Raw genomic sequence first — 13,814 nt, forward strand, 5'->3', positions numbered from 1 at the left:
CTGCTAGGCGGAGAACCCAGCGGAAAAAGGTAGGTAGTAAGCAGCGGAGTGTGATCAGCTGCAAAGTAGGAAGCCCAGAGGACAAGGGCTGTAGGCAGCCGGAGTGAGGCAGGCTGCAGAGCAGGGAGCCCAGAGGACAAGGGCTGTGGCTGGAAAGCAGCAGAGCGTGATCAGCTGCAATGTAGAGAGCCCGGCAAGGCAAGGGTGGAGGCTGGAAGGCAGCAGAGCGTGATCGGCTGCAATGTAGAGAGCCCGGCAGGGCAAGGGCGGAGGCTGGAAGGCAGCAGAGCGAGATCGGCTGCAATGTAAAGAGCCCGGCAGGGCAAGGGCGGAGGCTGGAAGGCAGCAGAGCGTGATCGGCTGCAATGTAGAGAGCCCGGCAGGGCAAGGGCGGAGGCTGGAAGGCAGCAGAGCGTGATCGGCTGCAATGTAGAGAGCCCGGCAGGGCACTGGATCCAAAGCCGGAGAAAGGAGGAACCGCAAACAAGATCCGTAGCTCAAAGCAACAAGGTGCCGGGAAGACTCCTAATACAAGAGACTGAGCTCCTGCAGGCAGCAGCATTTATACCGCCCAGCCCAGCACAGAGGCAGGCTAATTGGTCGCACCTGGCTAAGCACACCTGTAGACAATCGGCCACCTCCCTCTCTGTTCCTGAGCTGGTGGAAGCAGAGGAGATCCCTAGGGCTTCTGGGGATTGCAGTTCCGAAGATGGCGAATAGGAATGGCCAGGAAAAGATAGTTATAGCCAAGTGCATTGTGGTAAGTGTAGTTAAAGCCTCGCAAATGGGAAATAAGGTCCATATTGTTCGTAAATGTATGCGCCCATGGCGCAGGCATGACAGTATGCCCCTCTCCAGGCCCCTCTCCAGGCTCCCTGAAAGTTGACCAACAAGAAGAATGTCTGTCACACCGTGAAAGAGTCTTATTCCAAAAAGGCACATCATGAGGCACCAAATACTGTTTAAGGTTGTTAGGTGGGAGTCTTGAAGGACGGAGACAGTATTGATGTTCTGAACCTTTGAGGTAGAATTCCGAAAAGACAAAGTCTTTGGAGCATAAATCTCAACAGTGTGTTCACAGGAACTGTGAAAGACTGCTGCAGGCTCCATGGCAAATCTTACTTTGAAAGGCAACAGTAAGGTGTTGGAAGGTGGAGCCAGAGGTACTGCAGAGTTGGTTGCTTTAGGAAGATTTTCCAAGGCATCAGAAGCAGCAATGGATAAGTCGAGATTAGCCGCAGAAATTTCAGGAGTCACATGGGAGGGTTCTCCATGATTTGTAGGAAGTTCAGAAACCACAGCAGCAGGGAGAACATGAATGGCTGTAGATTGTTCCGATGCTGTAGCAACTGAGAGTGCAGGTGCCGTAGAAGAACCAGTGGGCAGTGACACAACTGAGACTGATAGAGTTGAGTCTGGTAGTTTTAGTGCTGCAGAAGCACCAGCAGGAACAACCAGAGCTGTAGTCCTAAAGGAAAAGTTATTATCGGGCTCAGCAACAGGTTCTTTCCTCGGAGGCAGAGAGGAAGGGGGTGCTTCTGCTGCAGAAAGAATGATGTGAGATGCTGTAACAGTAGCATAATTTGAAGTGTTAACAGGAGGAGCATCAGAGATTGGGTTAGCTGATACAGTAACAGGCAGTATGACAGATGTGGGGTCAGGATAGGGTAGGAGTTCTGAAGGCTGAACTTCAAAGTCTGGTGTGCTCAGATTACTAAGTGGGTCCGAGGTATAAGAACCCTTAGAAGCAGTGTACATTTCTGATTTGAGCACTTCAGAAGAGGCTGTAAGTGAGAGTAAAGGACAGTAGTCAGGGGTAAGAGCGGAACAATCCTTTGACTCAGAAGGATCTCTAATTAGAAGATTACACTTGTCTTGTGGTGTAATGGCAGTGTGAGTGATTTGGCCCACCAAAGGAGTTAATTCTTTACTGTCTGAACAACAACCTGAGTTGCTGTGGTTTGAAGGTAAAGGAGCTGTGTCAGACTTTAGAAGCGATGCATATGCTAAATTTAGGTCTTCCATCTGCTTGGTATAAGTCTGTATCCTTTTCTGAGTGGCAATTCCAGGCCTTATCATGTCGATCTCTAAAGACAGAATATCAGGTGTAGGACATAGTGTCAGAAGGTCTGGAATATTGTGTCCCTTCATTAAATTTTTACTATGTAAATAAACAAAGTCATCATAGAGATCTTCGGTCTGTCTTCTAAGGCGTAGGAGTTGTTCTTGAAGCAGGTATGTACCATTAGCCTGATCTAAAGCTTCAGAATCTGGTGTAGCAGAAATTTCGGTTGTAGCAATAGGAAGACTGACCTTAAGGTTATTATGGTTGGTAGATACTGGGGAAGTATTAAGACAACCGATAGTCAGTATTGGTATTTTTGAACCCAGGACCAGGTGTACTAACCTCAGGATACTTAGTGCCTTGTACTGTCAAATGAGGGTTTCCAGCAGTCTGGGGAGCTTGCCAAGCTGATCTTGAGCATAACACACTAGCAACAGCGTACTCTTGTTTAGAGTTTTCCACAATGAGTGCTATATCCGTGGCTGTAGCTGTGTTAGAAGAATTGTCAGAAGACACAGGAGTGTTATTCCCTGTTTGGGCTAACAAGATCTGTAAGAATTCATTGTCTTGCTGTAGCTCTTCAACAGATAAGGACTGCGGATCATAGTCGCAAATGTCATAATAATTATACATGGAAGAAGGGTCAGCTAGCCAGTGAGTGTAGTACAGTGCTTGTAAATCTCTGTTAACTAAGGCGAGACTGTCTTTTAGACTAATGTTTTTGTTTGATGTCTTAAGGGAAACATTAGATTTTTGTAAAGGTTTCTTAACCCGAAAGGAAAGCATCCTTGGACTGTGTGTGCCTTTCCTGCCTAATGAACAAGTAATTTTTGGCTCTTGCATTCTGTCACGAGATGACACCCTGAAAGGAGAGGCACAGAACACCCAGGAAGGGTTTCGGGTGGTTGTGCCGAAGTAAGGTGGACAGAATAGTACACACACAGCTGAAAGTAATGAGAATAAAGAGTAGTCAAGTGTAGCAAGGAATAAGATACAACAGAAAGGATTCCCTCTAGGGGTGTATGCAGATATAGGAAAAGAGTATTCCACGAACCTTAGGAAAAACTCTAGCCTTCTGCACAGTTTGCTATAACAGAGGCCCACGCTGTTTGCTCATGGCTTGGAACAGCAGCTATGGGTGTCTGTAATGTAGAAACGAGACAAGGGAAGGGGCAGAGGTTGACTGATGGGAACCAACAGACAAGCTCTGTACAAAAGGGTCTACAAACAGTACAAGAGAAGATACTTACAGACAAATCCAGGAAAAGGAGGTTGATAGCAAACTAGCAGAAGGAAATGAAGGGAAAGTCGTGTAACAGGATTGGAATACAGAGGACAGTAAGGAACAAGGTTGAGAGCTCAGAGGAGCAGGAAAGCAATGAGCAAGCCCACAGGAGAAGGGCTGTAAGGTAGAGAGCCCAGGGGGAAAGGGCTTAGGGCAGCAGAGTAAAGCAGGCTGCACGGCAAGGAACCCAGAAGGGCCGGGCAGCAAGGAGTGAGCCCTGAGGGGCAGGGCCGCTGACCGTAGAAGGTTGCAGAGGACTGTAGAGGGCTGCTAGGCCGAGAACCCAGCGGAAAAAGGTAGGTAGTAAGCAGCGGAGCGTGATCAGCTGCAAAGTAGGAAGCCCAGAAGACAAGGGCTGTAGGCAGCCGGAGTGAGGCAGGCTGCAGAGCAGGGAGCCCAGAGGACAAGGGCTGTGGCTGGAAAGCAGCAGAGCGTGATCAGCTGAAATGTAGAGAGCCCGGCAAGGCAAGGGCGGAGGCTGGAAGGCAGCAGAGCGTGATCGGCTGCAATGTAGAGAGCCCGGCAGGGCAAGGGCGGAGGCTGGAAGGCAGCAGAGCGAGATCGGCTGCAATGTAGAGAGCCCGGCAGGGCAAGGGCGGAGGCTGGAAGGCAGCAGAGCGTGATCGGCTGCAATGTAGAGAGCCCGGCAGGGCAAGGGCGGAGGCTGGAAGGCAGCAGAGCGTGATCGGCTGCAATGTAGAGAGCCCGGCAGGGCACTGGATCCAAAGCCGGAGAAAGGAGGAACCTTAAACAAGATCCGTAGCTCAAAGCAACAAGGTGCCGGGAAGACTCCTAATGCAAGAGACTGAGCTCCTGCAGGCAGCAGCATTTATACCGCCCAGCACAAAGGCAGGCTAATTGGTCGCACCTGGCTAAGCACACCTGTAGACAATCGGCCACCTCCCTCTCTGTTCCTGAGCTGGTGGAAGCAGAGGAGATCCCTAGGGCTTCTGGGGATTGTAGTTTCGAAGATGGCGAATAGGAATGGCCAGGAAAAGATGGTTATAGCCAAGTGCATTGTGGTAAGTGTAGTTAAAGCCTCGCAAATGGGAAATAAGGTCCATATTGTTCGTAAATGTATGCGCCCATGGCGCAGGCATGACAGATAGAATCAGAGGACACTTTCCTACAAGTGAATAAAAGTCAATAGGCCTGCGCCAGTGTCAAGTGGAACAGGGTTCCTGTTGTCGAGGATCCCACGGTTAGTACAGTTCACGATTCGAGTTTGTTAGAGGGAAGGAAGATGAGGACAAGCCTTTAGTGAGGAAAAAGGGGTTCACCCCAGTTCCTCGAGGTTGGACACAGTACCTTATTCAAGTGAAGAAGAGCTGGTGCTACAGCAGTTGTTCCTGGTAGTTCCTGCAGACTCACGGTTCCTGTGGCTTCAGTCGTGGGGACAAGAAGGAGGACTTCTGGAGCGATCTGCACTACCCAGGGATGAGGCCAACAGCAGCAAAAGCAACAGTGAATAAAAGGTGCACTCCTTTAAAACAGGAGAGGCTCTTCAGATGGCTATCCGGACCACTACATCTGTGTGCAGCGATTTTTACCAAGAAGAGGATCCTCTGCCTGTGGAAGATGAGCTAGTTGATCACACCAGGCTCAAGGGAAGAAGACTCTGGACTGGATCTTCTCTTGTCGTCGAAGGGTAGATAGCTCAGGACTGCAGCAGGGCTTCACCGGGACTCGGTAGTTGCAGCAGCCATCTTCTTCTCCTCTTCTCTTCGGTTCCTTGCAGTTCCAGTGGCGACTCTGACTTCCAGCCCAAGAGTCCTGCCTTTTATGCGAAAATCCCCCATTCACAAAGCCTGGCTGTCAATCACACAGCAGGGGGGTTGTCCAGCCCGGACAACCCCTCCAGCCAATGGACACAAAGTGCGACTTGGGTTTCCAAGGTGACCCTGTGCAGGGGGCGACTACACCCCTCCCTCACATTCAGCCCACCTAGACACCCAGGCGCCAAAAGGAGGGCTTCTCCGTAGAAGCCCGCCAAAAGACAGTGAACAAAGAAGGCAAACATGGTTTGCCGTGCAAAGTAAAACACAAGAAGGACTATAACAAAAAGAAATGGCGAATAAACCCGACTGGAGCCAAAAGAAAGAGTATTTGGTCAAGCGGGTTTATGTTCGAGGCTAATATAATAGCCTAAAACAGTACCACGTTTATATAGTATAATCGCGGTAGAAAAGTTAGGGTAGATACCACTGCCACCAGCCAAGTCTAAATGTTAAAAGAGCAAAACAAAGCTCAGAGAGGCACAGACAAAAAGGGATAGGAATTACCCTTGCCAGTACTCCATGTAAGATGGGGTGTACTGGGGCTGTAGTTTTAAATGACTACATAAAATAAATGGCAACTTTACCTGTTTCTGGGGGACAGTAGTCAGCCCCAGAATAATGGAGTCAGTGGAAAGTCTCAAAGACAACCCTGTGTCACTGCACTGAAGGTGCTGTGTAACACACACAAAAAAGGGGGGGCTCATGGAGTGGTGTGCTCCAGAGCCCAAGATCACTCAAACAGTAGAAATGCACATGGCAAAACACAGGTAAGAGTGGGGAAAAAAGGCTCACACTCTTACCAAGTGGAAAAAATAAACTCCAGAAATACAGCAAAGCTGCTGGGGGTCTCACTTGGTGAGGGAAAATAGCCATAGAATGAGAATTCTCCCTAAAACCTGTTTATCCAGGGGGAACACATCATAGTGGAGACTCCACACCAGCCTTTGCAATACCTCCAAAGTGACAGAATCCTGGCCGGATATGTGAGTAATTCCAGAATTACTTCCTGGATTCTGTCAATGCAAGGCTTTCCTGTGGAGGTCAGATATGGCCAAAACAAGAAGAGTCCCTTCGTGCAAGGTCTAGCTGACTTGATTGATTGTGCCAGAGAAAACTGTCTCGAGGACAAAAGTCTTAAAACCCAGGACAACATGGAGTCGTACCTGAATTCCCTGCACAAAGTCTATGAAGAAAAGTGTGAGGGAATGCCAACAGTTTGTGTGGACGGGTGCTCCTACCATGTTGACAACAGCGGGGAAAAGCAGCTGGTGGCCGGCATTTGGGAATGCCTGGGTTAATGATGCCCCAGAACCCTCTGCTGGGTACAAAATCAGTCCCCGTAGTAGTCATGTGGCAGAGTTGGTGGCAGTTCATCAGGCCATCCTCACTGCCATCCAACATCAACTCCATGAACTGGTCATAATCACTGATTCAGATTATGTCCGGGTCGGGTTCGTGGAGCACCTGGTAAATTCGAAAACCAGAGGCATGCTATATGCTAACAACAAACCGCCTAAACATGGCAAACTAATCCAAAATATAGATGATCTGGTCACCTCTAGTGGGATGTCCATCTATTGGAAGAAGATCAAGGGTTATTCAGGGGCCAGACAAAACTAGAAATGACTTAGCGGATCAGCTGGCCAGAACCGGAGCCATCCAGGGGGATCTCCTTGAGATCGAGTCCCTGTTGGGGGAAATCCAGGTCACTGCTATTACTAGGTCCCAGACAAATGTTCACCGTGAACTCTCAACTGCCCAAGGAGTAAGGAGACCCCAGATGCTGATTTAATCACGGCACAAAAAGGGGATCCGATTATTGGTAAATTGTATCAACACATTGAGGACCCTGAGAACTTTCCCCTGATGGATACTGACTGCGTTGGGAAAGAGGACCTCAGAGTGTTGATGAAATGTCCAAAAATGTTCTGAATCCAAGACGGTTTGTTGGTAAGGAGATCCATATCTGTCTGTGACCAGTGGGTGGTCCCTATCTCATTCCAAAACCTGATGCTAAATCATGCCCATGACGCGGCCACAGCCTGTCATCGGGGTTTCACACTACTTTAGAAATCTTGCGAGAGGTTGCCTACTGGCCACACATGGGGCAGGACCTCGACCAATACTTGAAAGGGTGTCTTGTGTGTGCACAATTTCAGCCAACATCACTCACACACCGATCTCCCCTCCAGAAGAGCGGGATGACACTGCCCTGGTCAGATTTACAAGTAGATTTCATCGGGCCCGTGATTCACTCCTCTAGAGGGAACAAGTACATGTTAACCGTAACATGCTTGTTTACCAAATGGGTGGAATGTCTCCCGGCCCCAAATTGCAAGGCAGAAACAGCAGCTGCCCTGATGATCAATCACATCTTCTCGCGTTTTGGCCTACCCCAAAGGATTGAGTCAGACCGGGGTAGTCACTTCACCAGAGTGATGACAAAGATCTGGGAGATACTTGGGGTAAAAAGGAAACTTCATATTGCATACCGCTGTCCTCTAGTGGTGGAGTTGAGAGGTACAATAAAACCATTGTGAGCATTCTAAAAAAGTTTGTGGCAGACTCTGGGCCAAGTTGGGACATCCGATTCCTGCTTGTCCTGATGGCCATCAAATCTACACCTTGTTCTGCAACTAAGATGTCTCCATTTGAGCTGATAACTGGCCGAAGGATGGTGCTACCTCAGCTTTTGCTCTATAGAACACAGGAGCAGACACTGATAAACACCTCCACAACTCATGAGTATGTTGAGAATCTAAGAAAATATCTTCAGCATGCTTTTGCGTATGCTCAGCAGAATCTAGAAAGATCTGCAGAGGAGATGAAGACTCAATATGATCTAAAAACAACCAAAAAGGAATACCAAGTAGGAGACAGGGCATACTTGTACAATTTCCAAAGGAACCAGACCAAAGAGCGCAAATTTTTGCCCAGTTGGCGCAGTCCTTTTGAAATTGTAGATAAAATTTCACCTGTCACCTACAGAATCCGCATCCCCAAAGGTGAATTGAAAGAAGAGAAATGGGTCCATATTAATCAGCTAAAGAGTTGTCACCCTAGGCACACTTTGCAACAAACTGAGGACCCCAGAGAGAATCAAAGGGAGGAAACAACTGAAACATGAGAATAAGAAAAAGAAGAACCAGAAGGGAACAGATAGAGTTTTCGTTATAACTATGTAACGGGGAGTATTTTTCTTCATTATCAATTGTCATCATTGAATGTCTGTGTATCCCACTGCTGTCAATTTGGAGGGCAGTTAGTGGGAAATGGTAGTAACTGGTTTGTGTTCTCTTTCATAGATTTGTACTGGTTGCACCTTCATACCACGAGGACCTCCTCGGGGACCTGGAAATTAGAAACCCAGGGAAGTCTGGGGTTGTCGCTCAACACCATAAAGGAAGATCCAAGAGAAAGCTGGGGGTGTCGTTCCACGTTCCTACTAGAGACAGTGAGAGGAGCGTGACGCACCGCTCTCTGATGGAAGAAGGACTCATACCTGACTGATCCTGCTTTGCCCCAGTGAGGAATCCCACTTGCCGATTCTCCCTCAACTTGGAATCACGGAAGAAGTTGGGGGTGGTGGATATGTGGGATATATTGACCCACTCAACAGTATTTCCCCACATCAACAAGCTACATTAGCTCAGAAACAGCAAAATAGCTGCGCTGGCTCCTGTGAGCGCCATGGCCACAAAACTGCATTGCAGCAACAAAGAGATGGCTGCACCTTCTTGCCAATCATACATTGGGCAGGATGGAACAAGGGGACACACTGAAAGAGCGTGCCAGTGTGTTCTGACATATACAAAAGGAAGAAAGTGAAAAGGCAGCACTGCTTTGCTGAAAACCCCCAAAATCCCGCTGGAAAAAGAAACTTTTCACCTTTAAAAAAAAAGAAAACTGCTGATTTGACGTTAATTCCATCTGTTCTTTCTTAAACCACTGTGATCAATAAGGCCCTGCCATGCCCAGGATATCTCATTGTGCTTCACACAAACCAGGCATGATTTCTGATTGACAGGCCCTGTCAAACCAACTTTGAGAAAAATCAACAAGGAGCTCCACTTTTACTTGCACGGGAAAACGCATTAATTTCTTTACAAATGTATCAAAGTTCAGTAGTTCAAAAGAGACTCCAGCTATCTGAGCCACGTCAGTTTCAATGCATCTGTGCTTCAAATAAACTACTGCCTAGAAGAAAGTAACTATAGCTGCAAGGCAATATTGGGAAGTCAGATAGCAAAATCGAATTTGAAAGGAATGCTAGCAGTTTTCAACACATGTATAAAAATGGGCTTTTGCAAAACTAAAGTAGAAAAATGCCAGTTTAAAATGTAAACTGTTGAAGGAAAGCCTGCCATTACCTAGAAATGTGAAGCGGTTTGTGGCTGGTGAAAATACATACATGGGCTATTTTATTCCACCGGTTTGTTTTAATTCAGGACCAAATATCAGACAATAAACCTTTTAAACCGCTTTGGCTGGATTTGCAAGCTGTCAAAACAAGGTTATTCTGGTTGGGAGAGTTAAAGCTTCCCCCTAGGAAGGGAGTCACACCATAAACTTCCAGGACACGAAAGTGATAATTGCTAGCTTGAAAAAATGTGAATTGACCAGGACAAAGAAAGTTCACACACTCATCAGACATTCGTCTGTGCTCCAGGCTGGGACAATAGAAGTCCTGGGACACTAACATGTGAAGTGAAGGGGGCCATAAAACCTTCAATCAAACTGGGAACCCCCACCCCACACACGGCTGATGTGATAGTTTGTGGCAGCAAAAGAAAGGAAAAAATGGTCCAGTGACAGACAAAGGACTGCCATTTGCTTCCAAAGACTATTTTATAAATAAACTTAAAGACTTTTTATCTCTGCAGCAAGAATTAGTAAAGATGTGAAAATGTAATAGTTAAATATGATTTTATGGACTTTCATTGAAGTCATGGTAGAATTCACTGACACTTTGGGGACAGAAATGGCAAAGTATTGCGGATTACAAGAAAAGCCTCCATGTTGCATATGCAAAGTTTTGTACATATATCCCTTATGATCACCCACACCCATGTATAAAGTTATGGAATTTTAGGCCAAATATTTCACACTGAAAATTACCAAAAAAGTATAAAAGGACAAATCCATGTCTCACAGATTGCAGGATTGGATGGTTGTGCTCTACATAAAATATGTAACCTGATTATGTAATTTATTAAGGTGTCACAACTGTACAAATGTGTAAATTCGGGTATGACAGAATTTTTGGCAAAAAGGTCTGTGGGAAGTCTTTTTACATCATAAAATGCAACCTCCTGAACTGAGTCACATGCCAGGGGAGGCAACCAACATTGATTGTCCAATCCAGTTGTTTAGAGGCGGGCTTAGTTAAGCCAGCCCAGCAATATAGTCTATGATCTCACCATGCTCTATATAAAGAGTCCCTGACAAGACTCCAGACACATACTCTTCCTGACGTTCCTGCGCTGCTTTCCTGTTCCATCCATCCAGATTCCAGATCCCAACTACAAGGCCAAGACATTGCTGACCCTACTCCAGAGCCCACTGCAAAACCCAAACAGTGCTGATCCTATTCCCAGCAAGGCCTCAATTCTGAAAACCCACTAATCTCCCATTAAAAAGGGGAAAGCTGTTGTGTTTTTGGTAAGCATCCTGATACCACTAACTGCACGCATCCTGCAACCCTGCCATCCAGCTGACTTTTAGTATCCAGTGACCAGAATTGCCAGTCCAGAAGTGCCATCCGGTGACCAGAACTGTGCAGATGTTTGCCAGGCGCACTGCCGTGTAGTGACCAGAACCGTTGATGGTCCAAAAATCCCAAAACTAAAAGTGGACTGTGAGTATAATTGCCACCCCATAGAAACTCATAATATACCTTGTCTTGCCTTTGTCCTTATCCCACTCTCTAAGCCATCCTATCCTCATCCTGATAACTTGTTGAAACTATCAGACTCATTCTTGCAACCCTGCCCTTGATTTCTAGTGCTAGCGCCATCTCTTTAGTAATTTTGTCTTGTGTAATCCTAAGCCATTAGTTCTATTTCGAATGATCGGACTGGTTTCCACCAGGGTTGGTCGCTGAGGTGACAGGGTTGAAATTGCGAATCAACCCTGGATCTTACGGTGTCCCTCCTTGGCGGGCTACCATGAATACTCTAGTTTAAAGTAAAACTGTTCTTGTCACAACTGATTTCCTTTCCTATTTCACGGCTTCATTTTACTCCAAGCGCACCTTTTTATATCTTGTATAACTCCTCCAATTTACCAGCTAGAGACTTAGTTTCACTTCTAGAATATAATGATTTATTAAAAACCGTTTAGGTAATTTAAGGCGGGAATTGAATAATTGCAAGGTTTCCAACGTGTCATTTTGCTGCAATCTGTTTTAAACTTTCCACTCATTTTCGAACTGTAGGCTCTTGGTAATCCATTCTTTGTGATTATTAGTGTCTTTGCATTGTTGCTTTAGTGAAGAATTATATTTGCTTCAAGGTTTTTAACACACTTTCATTACTTATTTGTCCATTTCCGAGTGTCATTTCATAACATTGCAAGGGGTTTAAAATCCGTTTTTATCTCTTATTTGGGGGAGGGAAGGTCAGATTTGAATTCCGTTTCCTGTTTCTTATTCTTGATTACCTGCTGCTTATGTTTATCCACTCAGAATTGATTATTTGTGGGTTGAGGGAACATTGCAGGGGGAAATTCTAACTTGGGTGCTATCTTTCCTAAACCAAAAAGTGCTCCTATTCCGCTGGGCTGTGTCTATGTTCCACTAGCCGTATTAACCCTGTGCATTGCTCACATTCTCATTATAATTATCGCCCTATTGGTGATTGCTGCCCCATATTAAAAAGTGTATGATTTCTTTTGAATTTTAAAATAAATAAAGAAATATTATATTTTACCAACCAGCCTGGTTCATGGTCCATTGTGACCTGGATGATTTACAAAGGGGGTGTGATATGAGTGGTAAACCATCTCAATATTGAATCTATATAATATAAAAAGATAAGCATTTCAGTCGTGCACTGCATACTAGGCCGAGACCAAGGTGTGTGTCACCTGATTGAAATCCTTAACAGTTGCCTCCTGCCTGGTCTCCCCCGCCTTCTTAAAGAAACAGGCATTTCATGTGACAGTTCCATCCGACGCAGTCAACATAGAACCACACACAGCTACCACATCCATGGAACTAGGCTCACAAGACAGTGACAATTTGCCTTGTGGATGCCGGTTCCTCACTAACACTTCATCAACGGGGATCAGCTGATGGGGTTGACTTAATTGCCCCTTAGGGTGTGATTCCCTACCCGCCCCCCTCAACCCTAGGTAGGGCTGTGTGGCGTGGGCACAGAAGCAAAAGTCTTAAGTTATGATGAGAGAGACCTCATTGGTTCCGGCCTAGCGCGTTGACAGTTTCCCTGAGTGTTTGCACCTCTTGTCATAATTGACCAAAATTCAGCCAGAGAATATTGTGTAGTTCGTTTTGACTCAGAGAGACCTTATTTTGAAGCATTACTCACAAATATGAAGCTGACACTGGAAGGTAGCAAGTCAATATATTTAATATTATTTCTGATCTCTACCAGATTTGATCATCATTACACCTGCTATGATTAGCACAGTAAAAACGTAGCATACTGTCAGATATCGATACAGCATTATTGCATACGCAATGAACATGATTTGCATTTTACAAAGATAAATAACAATTCATCATTTTGAAACACCAGCTTGAGCAATCATGGAGTTCATGTTATGTGTGTCTAAGCTATACTATGGTATGATCAGGAGTGGAGTGACATAATAAAGCACGCCGTCAGTCTAACATATGCAAAAAAGGTTCAACCAACACACTTGAAACTCATGGTTTCCTGGGCTTGCTGCTCTGACATGCTATTGACTGCTCTTCCCAACCCATCAACGATCTTGTGGTCTGCTCGTAGCTGCCTGCTGCCAAATTCTTTAGCCTTAGTCTGTTGTGCTTTTTATATTAACGCGTGTGACTTAGCCTACATGTAATATGTGCCTCACTTCCTTGGCCTCGAAAGAACGTCTACAGTCTGCATGTGCTTGTGCGCTTAGCTTTGCAGTGCACACATTATTTACCTATGTGAGAACTCAAGTGAAAGGTGATGTCTTTGCTTCTTGATTATTTCCATTGAAATGCATGGCCTTCCGCTCAACAAACAGGCAAGGTGCTGTGTTTTTTCCTGACCTACTTCGAATGCCATTATAACGAATGCATTTTCTGAAGGGGTTTAAATGTGACTATTGCTTTGGACGCTTTAACCACACATGTATTTTGGTACCCTGCTTCCTGTCTATGGCTGCTTTCTGCCACGAGCCCATCTAAAACAGGAAGCTGATACTTGTGGTTGGTTTAAGGGGGAAACTGTTCACCTTTAGCTGACCCCAACGGCCAGTGCCTGTGAGTTTACAGCTAGTGTCTGATTCTGTCTTTTGAAAGCCACAATCGCATTGTGTGTGAATGAGTGTTTTTTTTGCCCAAAGAACATCCATGGCTTATTACTATGATGGTGCCAAGAACACGTGTATTTTCAAGGCATTAAGTCGTTGAAGACAAGAGGCTGCTAGTCTGTGGTTAGGAAGAGGCATCTATCATGTCTTGTTAATCGCTTTTGCTAAAGCCACGGAAAAA

This window comes from Ambystoma mexicanum, chromosome 3q, assembly GCF_040938575.1.
Source record: "Ambystoma mexicanum isolate Mex_15411 chromosome 3q, UKY_AmexF1_1, whole genome shotgun sequence".
Lineage (NCBI taxonomy): Eukaryota > Metazoa > Chordata > Amphibia > Caudata > Ambystomatidae > Ambystoma > Ambystoma mexicanum.